At 50.0% G+C, this 16,497-nt stretch overlaps 1 pseudogene; it reads left to right on the forward strand.

Moving 5' to 3' along the window:
* Positions 1 to 9,892: 9,892 nt before the first annotated feature.
* On the forward strand, positions 9,893 to 12,542 carry LOC115896356 (annotated as a pseudogene).
* Positions 12,543 to 16,497: the final 3,955 nt, after the last annotated feature.

Below are 16,497 nucleotides of genomic sequence, written 5' to 3' on the forward strand. Positions count from 1 at the left end.
GCCAGCAGGGGGTGCACTTAGCCACGTGACCACATTGAATTGCGCAGCAGGTTGGGAAATGGAGTCTCTAGCTGAGTAGACACGTGTCCAGCCGCACCTTGATCACATGGAAGAAGTGAGAGTGTGTTAGGGGGCAACTTTCAATGTCCCCGGCCCCTGTTCCAGCTCTGCCAGACCCCTCTATGTGTTATGGAACATGACTGCATGTAAACTCCAGACTCCATTTAGGTAAGGAAGGAAAACATCTCTGGCAAGGTGGGAAATACATGCCTCATCATTCTGCTTTTGCATTTCAGAATCAAGATCTGAAGAGCTTGCAAAAAGTTCTTTTAGTGCTGAAAAGTAGGAAGGTGGCAGATGTGACTAACAAAACAGTCCTTGTGCATCTGCTAGGGAATACAGATTTTTTTTTTTTTCTCCAACATAACAAGTTAGAATCCATCTGGGATTTGAGAAGTCTGAGCTAAGGTTTCCTGGATCTGTTTGCATGTGGAACAATGATGAAAAGAAGAAAATGATAAGTCAGTTTTAAAGAACTTTTCTTGTGTTTCAAGTAGAAAGAAGGCTTGAGAATTTTTTTACATTTTACTCTGGTGTAGAAGGATGGTGATATTTAAAGAGAAAGAATGAGCATTAAAACGAAGACATGAAAATAATTTAACCCATCAATTGTATTTTTATATGCTGGCACTAAGACCTTAAAATCATAATGTATCTAATTCTCACAAAAATATGTTAAAATAAGGACTATCATGTCCATTTTAAAGAGATGAAATGGAGGAAGATAATTTGTGTAAAGCCAAACAGCTAATAAGTCTTGCATCTAGGAGTTGAAGTTAGATCATTTGGCTTGAGTCCGTCAGAGATGAGCAACCCTTTTCTGTAATGCATCAGATAGTAAATGTTTTGGCCTTTGCAGGCATGCAGTCTCTGCTGCAACTGCTCAGCTCTGCTGTGTGAGAGCAGCCATAGACAATGTGAAAAGGAGTGAGTGTGGCCGTGTTCCAATAAAACTTTATTAATGAACATAAAATTGAAGTTCATAGAATTTCACATCATAAAATATTTTTCTTTTTGAATTTTTTCAACTACTTACAAATGTGAAAACCATTTTTACCTTGTGGGCCATTGTTTGCTGCCCTTGGGTCTATGCAGTTCACCTTGACCTTTTTCAACATGTTAAAGAGGTTAACCCACATTTACCAAGTGCCGCTACTCTGGGCACTGCGTAGGGCACTCCGTGTCCTGGTCCACCAACTTGCTACCTGTATCTAGAGGTAGCTCCTGCTACCATTATTCACACTTTATAGATGAAGAAAGCAAAGCGGTCCTACCACAGGTGGAACAAGGACATGCAGCCAGCCAGGAACTGGGCTGATATCTGTTGATGGACATGAAGGAAGGATTTGGGTTGGCCATTAAGACTCTCTCAGGACCTGACGAAAAGGGTGGGAAACTTAGGCACAAGATGGCAGGAGGACAGATGCTCCATGAGGATGGCAGGACGAGGACATGAATGCTTAATATTCTGGAAAATCCTCTGAGATAAGGCTGGGCACGGTGGCTCATGCCTGTAATTCCAGCACTTTGGGAGGCCAAGGCAATCAGATCACTTGAGATCAGGAGTTTGAGACCAGCCTGGGCAACATGGTGAGATCTTGTCTCCACTAAAAACACAGAAATTAGCCAGACATGGTGGCGGGCATCTATAATCCCAGCTACTTGGGAGGCTGAGACAGGAGAATTGCTTGATCCCAGGAGGCGGAGGTTGCAGTGTGCCAAGATCGTGCCACTGCACTCCAGTCTTGGCGACAGAGTGAGACGCTGTCAAAAAAAAAAAAAAAAAAACCCTTGAAATCCTCCGGGATAAAACTCTCTGTTGAAGGAAGCTTTGGTCAGCAGTGAGCACATCGGGCACACTTGTCACTGCCCCTTCTCATCCCGCCTTCTCTGCTTTGGTCAGGTGGTGCCCTCCTTCCATGGGTGGAGCCAGAGATGGCGGGTTCTGGCTGGTCAGATGGGAGTGGACAGAGAGGTCCGGGATCCTACCGGCTTTGTGACTGCATTGTGTGTCTCCTGGGAAGGATCAGGTGCAACCAGAGAAACCTTGAGCCTTCTCCAGATACCTGAGCGGCAGCTGAGTTCCCACAGCCTCTGCGATCTCCCTTCTGAGGCTCTGGCCCCCAGTTTCCCAGTACCCCCTCTGTATTAGCTTCCTGGGGCTGCCCCGACAAAGTATCACAAACTCAGGGGCTTCCGCAACAGAGATTTATTCTCTCACAGTCCTCTTTGATTTGGACTTCTAGCCTCCCAGACCTGACTGGCAGGGCCACACTTCCTCCTAAGGCTCTGGGGTGGGGTGGGGTCCTTCCTGCCTCTTCCAGCTGACAACCCGTGGCATTCCTTGGCGTGTGGATGCATCACTTCAATCCCTGCCTCCCTCTTCACATGGTCTTCTCTGTATGTACGACTGTGCATCCTCTCCTCTTGTAAAGGGCAGAAGTTGTTGGGTTTAGAGCTCACCCTACTCTGGTATTACCTCATCTTACTTACATCTACAACAGGCCTGTTTCCAAACAGGGTCACATTCTGAGGTTCTGGCTGGACATGAATTTTGGGATGGGGGACACTCTTCAACCCAGTACACCTTCCTCCCCAAATCTTGCTAGGTTTCCCATGCCTAAAAGAAGTGCTAATTGGAGAAAATAAGAATAGTTTTCTACTTATCTCAGGAGCACAGAAAGATGGCAAAATGGCATGGCCAGTTTTGGAAAGAATATGTAGTGTGTTGTAAAGATATGTGATGATGTGGAGGATGATGTTTTCACTGATATTTGCAGCCTCTTGTCCACACAGAAGAATTAGAGAGATTAACGCCTTCGAAATCAGCTATATTTTGGCACTCTCTTTTTACTCTTATGATGATTATCCTAGTGTCCTTGTTTTTGAGGTGGCTGCTATAATTATGGTAACTTGTGTGAGTATGTTAGAAAGATGTTACAAATGATTAAGCTAGAAATTAGTCACTTTGGAGTGTGTAATAGTTCTTTCAAGTCCCCAGCATGTAAGGGAAGGTGACGCTGGTCTACAATGACTGTCTCCATGCATCCATGCAGAAATTGAGACCCAAAGAATTGAAAGACTTGTCCAAGTTCTGTGAGTGAGTCAGTGCTAGAAAAATCTTGAGCCCAGCGCCCCAGATGTGATGACTAGTCTCTTTCAAATATTTCTACAGGGTTAGAATGGGGGCTCAGGCTTGGCTAAGACCCATATCTTTAGGTGAGTGGCTTTTAAATTGCCACTTGGTCACCCCCACTTGAAAGAGCTGCAAACACGGGCTGCAGAGTTCAAGCCCGCACCCTCCTCTCTGGAAGTGGAGTGAGAACAGGGTGGGCAGAGGTGGGGCCGCCACACTTGCTTTCCTGGAAACCCGAGGGAGAGCACAGGATGCCAGGAGAGCACAGGACTCGGCTGGCGGCTGCTTCAGGAGCAGCCCCGCCAACTCTTTAGGCCCACCCTTGTTTGCCGTCTCACCTTGTGACTATTTCCTGGGCATTGTGGGAGAGGAGGTCTCTTGCTTGAGCTCCTGTCCCTACTGTCTCCTCTCACTAAATGCACGGCATGGCTTTGCGGTTATAGGCTGAGACATGTCAACTCTTTTTTTTGTTTGTTTGTTTGTTTTTGAGATGGAGTTTTGCTCTTGTTGTCCAGGCTGGAGTACGGTGCGATCTTGGCTCACACAACCTCCGCCTCCTGGATTCAAGCAATTTTCCTGCCTCTGCCTCCCAAGGAGCTGGGATTACAGGCATGCGCCACCACGCCCGGCTAGTCCTGTATCTTTAATAGAGACAGGGTTTCTCCATGTTGGTCAGAATGGTCTTGAACTCCCGACCTCAGCTGATCCGCCTGCCTCGGCCTCCCAAAGTGCTGGGATTACAGGCGTGAGTCACTGCGCGCAGCCAACATGTCAACTCTTTAGGAGAGCTTGAAGACAAAAAATAACCCAGGTCTGAGCATGGGAGGCGCAAAAATAGGAACTTCTCAGCTTCCACAAGAGCAGATAAACGAATACATAGGCCATAAACCAATGTAGTGATTTCGGCTGGGGGATTTATTTTCTTTTGATTGTCCCCTGGAGCTACAAAATACACAAATACAGATTGATAGATTTTTTTCATTAATTCGAAAAGCATTTAATGGCTGTCATCTGTGTGCCAGGCAACTGATGCACAGCCAGACTTCCAGGAGGCTGGAGGGGATCCAGATGAACCTCCTGGAGTAGGATTATCAGGAGGGGACTGGAGACCAGGGCCATCCTGACAACCCCATCTTTGTTCCAGGAAATTCCTAGGGTCCCCTGGGAGGCACAGCTTTGAGAATCCTATTTTGGTGGCTGAACGGATGCACACACTGGAATCGAGGCTGCGTGTGCTCGGGGTGCGTCGGTGAGTGGGAGGCAGTGGGGTCCGGGTGGGAGCCATACGGAAGCCCTCCCCTCCCCCTCCTCCAGGCATGCCAGTGAGTGTGGCCTTACGTTGAGTGTATCTTCCAGTGTGAGTGGCTCCTCCGAGTGTGGTCCAAGGAGGACCCGCAGCATCGGCATCCCCTGGGAGAGCTTTGGAAATGCAGAATCTTGGGACCCAGCCTGGACCCACAGTCGGAATCAGATTCCCAGGCGATTCATGTGCGCGTTGAAGTCTGAGAGGATCTGCTTGAGAACTCCACAGCTGGGGCTGACAAATCCTCCTCTGACCTCAAACTTCCTTCCTCCTTCTAAAAAACCCAGAGAACCCAGCTCCCTGCCCACCCATAGCTCTTTCCAGTGGATCCAACTTCCTCTCACACCCAGTTTGAGCACGGGGAGACGGGAAAGGCATCTTCTCTGCTTCCAGATCGTCTGTTTCTTCCATCGAACGCCACAGTTCCTGTGAAACCCACAGCAGTAGCAGACCTGGGTCTTGTCAAGAGCTATAAAGGGTCTGAGATTTTACCTACTCCTAGGCTAGCAGTTAGCCTGCCAGTTTGACAAATGCTGCCTAATGATGCGAGACTCCCGGGGCAGAGACAAAGGACTTTGCTACTCACAGCACAGCAAGCAGCATAAGTTTTGCTATAAAATATGGTGTATTAATGCAATATTTGAGTTACAGTAAGGCCAACAGATCAGGGGATGATTGTCATTGAAAGGACAGTTTGTTACTCCCAGCTCCCAGGAGGAGGGGCCACGCTGAGCTATTCAGGGCCACATGCGTTGTCAGCAGGCTCAGGAGACAGCGGACATGTGGGCAAAAGCCTTGTTGTGTCCCTACCTGTCTGGTACTTGCTCCCAGGGTGATTAGGCAGGTGGATAGTGGCCTGGAGTGTGAAAACCCAATAGAGGAGGTGTCTGGGGCATGGGCTTAAGATTGGTCAGTTTGCATTTGAGAAGCGTGTTGGCAGGAGCCTGGTTCACTATCTCTGGGGATGGGCTAGTACTGGGTGGGGCAGTCCCTCCAGGGTCAGCAAGGTCCCAGATACCAGAATACAGAGGATGGAAGACATGGTTAATACAAGCTTAATGTTTGCACTGGTTTCCTATGTCCCAAAAACCCCATGGGGGTGACGTGGAAGGCCCAGGTGGATGCTGCCATGCGGTGAATTTGCATCACCGAGGGAAAACCCTGAGCTCAGGGGATGCAGATGTTTTATAATGGGTGGTAAGAAAACACACCTAACCTTTGCCCCAGAGGGAGACATTATCTTTAAAATATTAGGTAATAACCAAACCTGCTCTCTGTGCTGTAGGGAGACACCACCTCTTTCCTTCTCCAAGGCTGTTTGCTGGATCTGAAAAGACAATCTGGAACAAGAGGACAGTCAGGCCAGTCATGGTGGTTCCCAGCACTTTGGGAGGCCGAGGCAGGTGAATCACTGGAGGTCAGGAGTTTGAGACCAGTCTGGCCAACATGGAGAAACCCTGCCTCTACTAAAAATACAAAAATCAGCTGGGAGTGGTGGGTACACCTGTAATCCCAGCTACTCGGGAGGCTGAGGCAGGAGAATCGCTTGAACCCGGGAGGTGGAGTTTGCAGTGAGCCGAGATCGTGCCACTGCACTCCAGCCTGGTGATAGAGCGAGACTCCGTCAAAAACAAAACAAAACAAAAAAACCTCAAACCAAAACAAAACAAAAATGGTTAAAATGCTACACTTTCTTATATTTTACTGCAATTAAAAATCAAAACAAAAACCTTAAAAGATATAAACCTTTCCGAATGCTGTTCTTTTCTGTCATAAACAGTTCCTCTTATGAAGGCCTTTCTGGTGTGTTAAAGACCTGCTCCAGAGAACATAAAATGGATCAGAAGAACAAAAAGTGGATGTCACTTCATGGACATTTTGATAACATCAATGTCATGTACATTTCTTTCCCATAAATTCTGGGGAATTTTTAAGTGGCATGTGGGGCTCTGAAATGTTGGGAGAGATCAGATTTTAGGGGAGTGGGGAACTCTTATGTAATGGTCCAAGGGCCCAATAAACTTGGGTGCCAGGGCCCTGGCATGAGGGCAGAGAAGGGGCTCTTGGAACTGGGGTCCTGGCAGTAAGGGGAGGGATGGACACGGTAGTAGGTAGAATGTTTCCCCTCAAATTTCAGGTAAACTCGGAATCTGCGAACGTGATCTTACTCGAAAGTACTGTCTTTGCAGTTGTAATCAGTGAGGAATCATGAGATAAAATCATCCTGAATTTAAGGTGGGCCCTGAATCCAATGACTCTTGTCCTTGTACGAAGAGAAGGATGACAACACTGAGTCACTCTGAAAGCTCAGCGTGGTGGAACTTAGTAGCATGATCCAGCTGTGAGGAAGCAACTTCCAGGTGTGCTGCCAGCTGCTGACCTAGGGGGTTCACCAAGAGGGCCCCTCCCTGCCCAGTGCCCTGACTCGGGTCCAGGGCTGCACACTTGGATGACAGAAGGACATTCTCAAGCTCACCTGGCTGCTCAGAGAATACAACCAGACAGTTGGCACTGACTACTCACACGCTCATGTTTATTAAGAGATTCTGACTGGTGGGAATTGAGTCATGAGAGCCAAAAGCACGTGTGCAAAAGAAAACGAGCGTTTTCACCTTTTAAGCGAACACTGGGGGCTGAAAGAATGCTGGAGCCTGTGCTAACTCCCTGAGCCAGCGCAGCTGCCGCATGTCCTCTGCAGGGGTCTCCACCTGGTGCTCCCAGAGAGATAAACCAGGGATTACATCTAGACGGTCAGAGATCAGCACCTGTCTAGACAGAGGCTCTAAACTGGGGCAGTGGGGGTGAGGTTGGAAAGAAGCAGATGGGATAGATACACATAGTTGGAGGGAGCCTTCTTCTATTTAGGGGCATCTCAGCAGATCTTCTCAGCTGCCAAACAGCCAGCCCCAAGCATTTCCCTGTTGCAGAGGTGGGTGCCCATGCTATCCAATGATTCCCTCGGCTGACAGACAGGGATGGGGTGAAGAAATAGCAGGAGAAGATGAGAAGGAAATGGTGAGCGAAACAGAGAAGGTGGGGGAGGACAGAAAATGTAAATGACACACAAAATGCTCTGAGATGCTTACTGGATGCCAGACACTGTTCTGAATGTTTCGCGGACACTGAGTCCTCCTGACAAGCCCATGAGGGAGAGCTTTTATTTCCTGCATTTTCCAGAGGTGGAGGCTGAGGCAGGGAGGTGGGTTATGGCCTTTCTGAGAGTATTCGCAAACATTCACCGAAACATAGTATGTTCACCAACACGGAGTTCAAAATCCACACTGAGGGGCTGGGTGGTCCATTAATAACACGTGTTGGGCATGTTCTATGATCCAAAATCCACTAGGACCCTGGGCTACCAGGCCCAATGTCTCTCTGGAATGCCTACAGCCTAGCAAGGGGACAGAGAGATGCTAATTATAAACAATGAGATGGGATAATGTTGTTGTCGAAGTGCCGACACTTGAGCCCAGGCGTTCTAGAACAGCTTGGGCAACATTAGTGAGACGCCCGCTCTCTACAAAAATTCAAAAATTAGCCGAGCGTGGTGGTGCATGCCTGTAGTCCCAGCTACTTGGGAGGCTAAGGTGAACAGACTGCTTGAGCCCAGGAGCTTAAGACCAGCCTGGGCAACATGGCGAAACCTTGTCTCTACACAAAATACAAAAAATTAGCCAGGCATGGTTGTGCATGCCTGTAGTCCCAGCTACTCGGGAGGCTGAGGTGGGAGGATCACCTGAGCCTGGGAGATCAAGGCTGCAGAGAGCCATGATTGCACCACTGCACTCCAGTCTGGATGACAGAGTGGTACCCCGTCTCAAAAAAGAACCACCACCAAAGAACTGGAAAAGTCCTGCAGGTAGTTGGAATTGCTCAACAGGCACCCGGGAGAGCCTCACAGGGGTCTGGAATAGTCCAGCAGGTGCGTGAAAGAACCCTGGCTATATCTGTACCTTGGAAGAGTCAAGTGCAAGAGCTAAATTTCCATGGGAAGAGGTGAGGGACATGGAGTGAGATTGGAAAGGTCTCCGAATGGCAATAAGGAGGATGATATCCTGTACTCCAACATGGCTGCTATCCGAAGATTTCCAAAATGGAAATGTGTTAGGATTTTTTCTGTTGCAAAAGTCAGAAATCAAATTCAAACTAGTTTAGACAGAAAAGGGAATGTGTTAGGACTCTGGGGAGCTCTAAGAACTGTAGTGAGTGCAGGGACATCAGGAAGTATAACGTGGCTCTGGAATGGAGCCCAGATGCCCTGCGGCTCCGACTTTGACCTAGGTTTCTCTGTGCCTGGTGTCATTCCTCCCCCTGCAGGTGGGCATTCTCCATGTGGCAGGGAACCTCTGTGTGGCAGAAAAATTCTGCAGGGCAGGGTACCGGGAGGCAGGTACCTCCATAGGGCAGCCTACCATGAGCCAGCACCTCTAGGTAGCAGTACTTCTCTGACATCATTGCAGGTTAGAGATCCCTGAAAAGCAGACAATTTCTCACCTTTGACTTTAAAAGCCCCAGGAAAGGAAGAATTCTGATTGGTCTAGTTTCAGTCACGTGTCAACAGCGGACCAATCAACTGTGGCCGGGGCACAGATGCTTTACAGAGGCTGGCCTGTGTCATGTGACCACCACATGACCTGCATCATGTGATGGGTGGAGGAGAGGGTGGGCCTGCTGTGATTGGTAGCCTCCTCCCCCTGGGAGGAGACCTTTTCTAAAGGGAAGTGAGGAGAGCCATGTGGACAAACAGCAGATGTTCACTGCAGGAAGGGCCCGAACCAGATGGGTTTTGGAGATTACTGGGAAGGCAGCCACACAGAGGGTGGGTCTGAAGCTCCGCGATCAGCCGCAGAAATGTTTCTCAACTTTGTTCAACACGAGCGCACTCCAGATAAGAAAAACAAGCGAAGCCTTTTTAGAATGTTATCTGAAATTCAAAATAGATTAAGTCTCAGGAAGATAAATAAACCAAATGAGCACTGCTTGGCTTCCAAAGCACACGCCCATCCCCTGGGGAGGCAGGCAGCCCACACTCCTGCCAGGAGAGAAGAGACCAGCTCTGGAATGGAATGAGCAGTTGCACTGGTGGGAGGGGAACAGGCACTGGAGTTGGTTCTACACGTGTTTCTCACTGTCATGGGCCCAGGACTCCCGGGCATCTGGTAAACATGCAGGTTCTGAGGCAGAAGGGCTGCGGCTGGGCCTGAGGGTCTTCTTTTCAAGCTCCCACGTGAGGGGGGCTACTGCTGGCCCTGGCACCCCACTTTGAGTAGCGAAGACTTACGGTCTAGAATCTGCAGATTTGGATGAGATATTGGCGAAGAGCTGCGAGCTGGCCCTCAGGGAAGCCACCCAGGTGGCCAGCGCTGGTGGTCCCATCTCACATGGAGCTGGGCATGACTGCGCCAGGCAGATGTGTGGGCCTTGGCCGAGCCTGGGCCGGCCCCTACTCTGGGCTGCTCACACCCATCCCTGGCCACCCGGAAAACTTGTGCCAGAGTCAGCGGGGAAAGGAGTGGACTTGCTGTCACGTCATACTTGGATCAGAGCCCGAGGACCTCAGTGGCGGCTCCCTTGGGATACCTGTGGGGGCTGAAAGAGACAGAGAAGGCTTCCTCCAGGCTCCGTGGGCAGCTTTACCCGGCAACAAGGACGGGTGTCCTAAGCCAGCCCCTCTGTGTAGGCAGAATAATGGCCTCCAAATATATCAGGTTTTAATTCCTGGAACCTGTAATTGTTACCTCATGCGGCAAACGCTTTGCAGGTGTGATTAAATTAAGGAGCTTGAGATGAGGGGATTATTCTGGTGGAGAGGGACGCAGAGGGACGTTTGACACAGAAGAGGGGAAGCGATGTCACCATGGAGGCAGAGGTTGCAGGAGTGCTGCCCTGAGCCCGGGAAGCCGAAGAGCAAGGAACGGATTCTCCCCGGAGCCTCCGATGGGAGGGCGGCCGTCCAGCACCTTGACGTCACCACCTCTGGCCTCTAGGATTGTGTGGAATAGACTCCTGTTGTGTTCAGCCTCCCTGTGTGTGGCAGTTTGTTCCCCCAGCCACGGGAAGTGCGTGCTCCCACCCTGGGTGCTGGGGAGAGGGGGAGGTCTGGGGGGCGCGTCCCGGGGGCCTCTGCTTCTCTGCTCTCTCTTAAGAGCCAGGGCTTCTCTTCGGGCTGTGGGGAAGGGGCCTTGGGGTGTCTGCGTCTGTTGAAATGGGGGCTCCGCGTGGGGTAGCAGAGCTTCAAGGCCTGGAGGGTGTTCAAGGCTGAGCGCAGGCAACCCAGGCAGCTGCAGAGGAAAGAACGCAGGAGGCTGAGGCTGTGCCTCCCGGAGGGAGGGCCAAGGAGGAGCAGGGAGGTCTATGCCCAAGGATGGGTCAAGCTGCAGCAGGCTGTCCCCACTCACTCCTCTCTAACCACCCCCAGGCCCTGGCCCAGGACCTGACCTCCTCCATGGCTGCGGTCCGGCCCACTGCTGCCCCAGTGATTCCCACATAGTCAGCTGTGGGCAGGGCCAGGGGCCTCCATCCCCTCCAGGGTCTTCCCTGGGACGCCAGCCTGCTCCTTGGGCCTCTCCAGAGCCTGCAGAGTGAACGAAAGGCCCTGTTAACTCAGGCCTTCTGCATCCTACCGCCAGGAGCCTGCTCAGTAAGCACTTAGGGGAGGAAGGGAAAAAAGCACAATAGACCTGGCAGGTGGCTCATGCCTGTAATCTCAGCACTTTAGGAGGCTGAGGCAGGCGGATTACTTCAGGTTGGGAGTTCGAGACCAGCCTGGGCAACATGGTGAAACCCCGTCTCTACTAAAAATACAAAAATTAGCTGGGTGGTGGGCACTTGTAGTCCCAGCTCCTCGGGAGGCTGAGGCAGGATAATCGCTTGAACCCGGGAAGCAGAGGTTACAGTGAGCCCAGATCACACCATTGCACTGCAGTTTGGGTGGCAGAGTGAGACTCTGTCTCAAAAAAAAAAAAAAAAAAAAAAACCCTCAGGTGGAGTGAATGAGCCTCATTAATATTCCAGAAACAATTTTGACAAAAGTGGCATTACAGATTGAATTTTGTGTCTCCCCAGAAAAATACGTTGAGGTCCCAACCCCCAGTATCTCAGGCAGTGGTCTTATTTGGAAACAGGATGTTGCAGTTGTAAATAGTTAAGATGAGGTCCTGCCAGAGGACAGTGGGCCCCTAATCCATGATGACTGCTGTCCTTACAGGAAGACAGCCAGGTGACGATAGAGACACAGGAAGAATGCCATATAACAGAAACAGAGATTAGGGGGATGCAGCTGGAAGCCCAGGGATGACGAGGATTGCCAGCAACCCACAGAGGTGAGGATGAGGCAAGGAGAAATTTGCCCCACAGGTTTCAGAGGGGACAAGCCCTATTCACACCTTGATCTTGAACTTCTGGCCTCCAGAACTGTGAGACAGTAAGTTTCCATTGTTTAAGCCCCGATCTGTGGTACTTCGTTAGTGCAGCACAAGCAAACTGATAGGGGCGATGTCTGCCCCTTCTTTGCTCTGCCCTCTGCCACCTGCCATGGCAGCCCCCCATAGCCCCTTCTCAGGTGGTGACCCCCTTCTCCTTGGTGGCACCCTCAATAAACCCCTATCTTGTGTTTGAAAATGGGCAATCACCTTTATGAAAGAAATGAGGCTTTTCTCGCTCCCAGGCCATCTTAGTGGCTGCTCTCAGTTGGGGGTCATCCTGCACCTAAGGCAGGAAGTTGGTGGCCACAAAGAAGAAGAAAAAGTTCCTGGAGTCAATCAACTGTAGGCTCCAACTCGTTATGAAAGGTGGAAAGTACAAGCTGGGGTACAAGCAGACTCTGAAGATGATCAGACAGGGCAAAGTAAAATTGGTCATTCTCACTAACAACCGCCCAGCTATGGAATGTTGGCCAAAATTGGTGTCCATCACTAGGGTGGCAATAATATTGGACTGGGCACAGCATGTGGAAAATACTACAGAGTGTGCACAATGGCTATCATTGATCCAGGTGATTCTGACATCATTAGAAGCACACCAGAACAGACTGGTGAAAAGTAAACCATGCAAAATTTTCCTGTAATAAAATTTGCCCAAGCTTGTTGAAAGAAAGAAAGAAAGAAAGGAAAGAAGGAAGGAAGGAAGGAAGGAAGGAAGGAAGGAAGGAAGGAAGGAAGGAAGGAAGGAGTGGGAGTGGGAGTTGGATGCAGGGAATGTGACCTTCGGGTACCCGCTTTGAACAGCCCATCAAACCCACTTTTGCCCTTCAAAGGAGGCATCTTGAGAAGCTCCATGCTGTTGTCCATGCAGCTGTTCCTGCTCAAGCCGCAGCTGGGACTTTTATAAGAAACTGCCTTCTAGAGCCAGGTGACAGCCCACATGAAGAAACCAGGCCCGGTGCAGTGGCTCATGCCTGTAATCCCAGCACTTTGGGAGGCAGAGGTGGGAGGATCACTTGAATCTAGGAGTCTGAGACCAGCCTGGGCAACATAGCGAGACCTCGTCTCCACAAAAAATAAATAATAAAAAAATTAGCTGGGCATGGTGGCACATGCCTGTAGTCCCAGTTACTTGGGAAACTGAGGTGGGAGGATGGCTTGACCCTGGGAGGTAGAGGCTGCAGTGAGCCGTGATCATGCCACTGCACTCCAGCCTGGGTGACAGATAGAGACCACCGTCTTAAAATAAATAAATAAATCAGGAATGTCACTTATTGTCACATTTGGATTTGTTTCTAACATCGTGCTGTGTTTGGTCACCCACCTCAATCACCTGATGTGACTTGAAACCACTTTTGGCTATTTCCAAAAATCAGCTCCGCCTTGGGAGGGGTTAGGGCTGCCCTTTAAGGAAACATTAAAAGCTCAGTGTCTTCCTTTGGTGGCTCCCTCAGGGGCGCTGGCTTCTGACTCATCAGCGTCATTTTAGCTCTCTGTAGGTTCAGAAATAGAGGAAACAGCACTTCCTTTTGCTGAACGCTTTTGTATTACTTTATTTTTTCACCACGATGCTGAAACTAGCTCATCCTGGGAGAGTCAAAGGAAGCTCATATGTTTTCCCTGAGCTGGGCTAAATTCCTATTTCTTCTAATAGGAAGGATCCAAAACTTCCCATGGAGTTTCCCCTCGTCTGCACTGAGTCACATATCTGTGGGCTTTGAGCTCACAGACCTTTTTTAATCAAAGAGAAGATGAAAAAGGCACCTTGCTTCTGTCCCATTTTTAGATCTTTTTTAGCCCCATTTCTTCTCTTTCCTTTCTACATTTTTGGGTTTGGTTTCATGCGTGAATTAAATGTAACAGGAGGAGCAAGTTTTATACCTTGCCTGAAATCATCATTGTCAGAGAAACAAATGCAGTCTTCAGTGAGACAAGCAAGGGTGGGAAGAAGGCACTTGGGTTGCAGGCAAGCGCAGTTCCTAAAGCTTTTTGCATTGAATAGCTATGGGGTCCAGGACCCCATCTCTCTGGACCTCACTTCCTCATGAGCAAATAGAGGCTTCAGGTTGTAGTAAGTTGTCTCAAACTAGGGACATATATTCAACAAGCCTGCACCTTTTTCAAATGTAGATTCTGATCCTTAGGTTCTGGGTGGGGCTTGAGATCCTGCACCTCTAACAAGCTCCCAGATGACAAGCATCCAAGAATCACACTTTTCCTAGCTCTGGATCACACTTTTCCTAGCTCTGGATCACACTTTTCCTAGCTCTGGATCACACTTTTCCTAGCTCCTAGCAGAATCTCAGACTCATCCAAGCCTCTTGAGCCAGAATTCAAATTTTCACAAGCACCCCGATTCGTTCAGATGCGCATTACGGTGTGAGAATCCTGCACTGGATTACTGAAGGAGGTCCCAGCTGCACTGGGGGAACCAGGAACCGCGGAGGCACGAGCCCATCCTGGAGACCCCGATTTAGTTGGTGGGGAGTGGCCTGGACATCGACCGCTGCCTGCTCACTGGCAGCAAGGGCTCTGAGGGCCAGTGGTTCTTGATTTTGCTGCCTACTCACATCACCTGGGGAGCCGTGACAGGGCCCCCGTGATGTTAATAGGCAGCAAGATCGGGAACCGCTAGACTGCACGGTCCTCAGGTTCTAATCCATGATGTCATTGGTTTTATCAGGGTAATTTTTCCTGGCCACATTAGGCAGGAAAGGTGTCTGTGCATCTCAGAAGTGTCTATGGAACGCTACTACTGAACTTCCCAGCACGCCCAAAATAGGACCTGGTTTATAGCAAAGGGCCAGCTCCTGGCACCATCGTGAAACACGCACACCCTGTCTTCTACCCAGGGTTCTCTTCAGCCCATAGGTGTCCTATGGCCCCTGCTCTGTGCTCCAGCCTAACATCAGGACACAAATGAATGGGAGAAAATCTCATGTTGCCTCTTTACAGGTGAGTGAACAATTAAGTCAATGGGTTGCCCTCCCCTCAGAAGCTCTAATTGTAGAATTTAAGAGGGCAGAGTGAAGCCAGTGGGCTCTGGAGTCCTGCCACGTTTGAGTCACAGCTTGGCCACGTATGAGTCCCTCTCATTACCCCACAAGAGCCCGGCATCCTGATGCATAACACCCACCACCCGGTTTAGGGAGGGCTGACAGAGTGAATTACTGACAGAGGATGGCCCTTGGTCATTTCTGCTTCCTTCACTTTCCCATCACTGCCTTAGAATCTGGAGAGACTCCCACTGGCTTCACCTGGACAGGCATCCTGGCACACAAGCAAGGATTGCTTCCATCAATTTTCTGCGACAGAAACAAGGCCTCGGTTGATTCCTGGCAGCACATGCATGTGGGGATGCATGTGGGGGTGCAGGGCTGGACTCGGGAGATGCTTCAGCTGATAGCACACTTTTTCTTTGGGGAGTTTTCTTCCTGCTGTTATAACACCTGTCTCCAAACAAAACCTTCATTGGTCAACAGTGAATCATTCATTTATTCTGTGCATAGACCTATGGCGTGAGATGCATTTGGAAACCTTGAGAACAGCAGTTCCCAACCTCGGTGCTTGGAGTAATGTCCGAGGACATCTTTGCTTGTCACAACCGGGGCAGGGAGCTGTTGCTGGCATCTAGTGGGTGAGGTCCAGGGATGCTGCTAAACATCCTGCAGGGCAGAGGCTGGCACCACTGCAGAGAATGATCCAGTGCAACAGATCGCTGGTGCTGAGAATCCCACTTCAGACCCAGGGCAGGACTGATTGGATGTGTTCATTTATATCTGCTCTTGTAGCCGTTCAGTCAAGAAATGAGCACCTTGAATGACTATTAGATCAAGACAGGTTGGGTGTGGTGGCTCACACCTGTAATCCCAGCACTTTGGGAGGCCGAGGCAGGCGGATCACTTGAGGTTAGGAGTTTGAGACCACCCTGGCCAACATGATGAAACCCCATCTCTATTAAAAATACAAAAATTAGCTGGGCATGGTGGTGCACGCTTGTGATACCAGTTAATTGGAAGGCTGGGGCATGAGAATCGCTTGAATCTGGGAGGAAGAGGTTGCAGTGAGCAGAGATTGCACCGCTGTACTCCAGGGTAACAGAGCGAAACTGTCTCAAAAAAAAAAAAAAAAAAAAAAATCAAGACATCTCTGAGACTCCACAGGTCAATGGAAGATGAACAGAGGGGCAGTGGGGCTGCCCACCACCCATGTGGGAGGCGTGGGCAATGCCTAGGTTGACCAGCTACCCATGCTCTGAGGCAGTAGTCTCAGGACAGGGCGTGCACACCCCCAGGCAGGGCAGCACTCACTTATGGTACAGAAGGAATCTTAAAGCTTCCCCTACTCAGGAATGAATGAGCTCTAGACCCTGCCGTCGCCTCTGCTCAATACTCACCCACTCCAGGTTTCAAAAAGAGGCTGCCCACATGGACAACTCGGAGAAACTCCAGGGCTGTTGTTGATGGAGAAGCCAGATGCAGAGCGGTGCACTTGGGGGTGCAGTTCAGGAAGCCGCGGGGTGGGTATGAGGGTGTAGTGGAGCGTATCAGTGCAAGGATACCCTGAGACTGGGGGTG

The sequence above is a fragment of the Rhinopithecus roxellana genome, chromosome 3 (assembly GCF_007565055.1).
Source record: "Rhinopithecus roxellana isolate Shanxi Qingling chromosome 3, ASM756505v1, whole genome shotgun sequence".
Lineage (NCBI taxonomy): Eukaryota > Metazoa > Chordata > Mammalia > Primates > Cercopithecidae > Rhinopithecus > Rhinopithecus roxellana.